Source organism: Pundamilia nyererei, unplaced genomic scaffold (assembly GCF_000239375.1).
Source record: "Pundamilia nyererei isolate P.nyererei 1_Seehausen unplaced genomic scaffold, PunNye1.0 scaffold00029, whole genome shotgun sequence".
Classification (NCBI taxonomy): Eukaryota; Metazoa; Chordata; class Actinopteri; order Cichliformes; family Cichlidae; genus Pundamilia; species Pundamilia nyererei.
This window is the reverse complement of record NW_005187430.1, coordinates 3,739,167-3,740,889: the sequence shown is the minus strand read 5'-3', so window position 1 is coordinate 3,740,889 and position 1,723 is coordinate 3,739,167.

The following is a 1,723-nucleotide window of genomic DNA, read 5'->3' as shown; positions in this document are numbered from 1 at the left end:
TACTGACTGGCCACATACGTAGTAAGCTTTATAGGTTACTTATAGTTTAAATTCACAAATACCCACTAAAAGTGTTTACCTTTCTCTATATGTCTTTCTCCTTCCCTGCTTCTCTCTATCCTCCCTTATTTACACCTGATCCTTTTCCTCGTTATCTCAAGCCTCATCTCTTGAACTAAAATCAGGGCTCTAACACATTAAAAAAAAAATGCATAAACATACTTTATTCCTGATATTGTCACAATTACTTATTGTAAGCAGACTGGCATCTGACAACAAGTTGGCTAAACAACAAAAGCAGCTCGCTAAAAGATAACATTATGCAAGGCTAAAGTGTCCTAAAAAATCACACATTCAATCACACAGGTTAATTACATTGTCACATTATATGAGATTTCATTTGTTAATCACCTGAGTCCACTTCAAAGGAATGTTCATAATGCCAGCTAATAGCAGCTAACAGTAGCAAAAACAGCATAGCTTACCAATAGAAAAGTTTAGGATATCCTCAACAACTAACTGAGTATTGTTGTCATCAGAGATATTGGACTGCTTTCACCAAGTTTTACATTCTCCTGGAGAATAAATAGACCTGAATACCTGGCATATTGAAACTATAGCCAAATTGACAGCTAAGGTACAAAGCAGACTGATAGCTATGGCGTTATTTTTGTGCCACTATTCTGAGCGCACGTAAAAAAAAATTTGCAGGTGCAAGTGTTGCATTTGGAGGAGAAATTCATTTTGAACCAACAAAAGCTAAATTTGAGTGAACAAAATTCGTTGCTGCGTGCAAAAAAAACGTGTTTGCTATTATCCATACACACACACAATAGCAGCCCCTCTCGGTCAGTTTTTGTATTTGCACTCGCTCGCAATGTGTTGCTTGCGCTCTCAACATTTCTGCCCGTGCGGGTTCAACTCTTTCTGCACACCGTTATATTTGTGCCACAAAACCAGCCAATCACAGACTTGGATGCAAAAAAAATCTGGTTGGCTGATTTTTTGGTCTCCAATCAGATCGAAATGACAAAATGCAATATCCCAGAACTCAAAACTCAAACGAGGCAGTGGCGGAGGAACACAGAGTGGCGGAGTTTGAAATATTACTCTTTCTGGGTCACAAAATAAACTTTTAAGATATTTTCATGTGAGAATGGTGCTGTGTAAACTTCAAATATCTGCTCGATTAACAAGACATCACATATTTGCAAAAGTGCTCTAACGTTTTCGGAGATGCCTGAATTATAGGAAAACTTGTGGCGTCCATTGTATGTGATTATGTTTGCAATGAAAATTAGTTCTCTCAAAAAATTTGAGATAAAAATAAAGATGTACTGATTTTGATGAATGAAGGGGGGCGTAATCCTAAATTCCTCTTCTTGAAGGAGGGACAAACATCCAGCAGTAGTTGCATATGTGATGCAAAGTGGGACTGCAACAACTGTAAAAACAAACGTTTCTTATCTGTCCTAACTGCTTCAGCTCTTGCTCTGGCCCTTTCATCTGCCAAGGATTTTTCTGGGATGAGACGTGAGGCGAAAGAAGAAGAGAGAAAAGATGCCAGTTACTGTAGGGTTGTCATCTCTGAAACTAAGATGACATGCCAATGAGCTTGCTGCAGCTCCGGCCAGTGAAACTCAGAGCGGTTAGCAGCATGAGATGATGGGGGAATTGAAAAGAGTTCTTGGCCTTCTTTGCCGACTTCCTGCTCTGGGCCAGT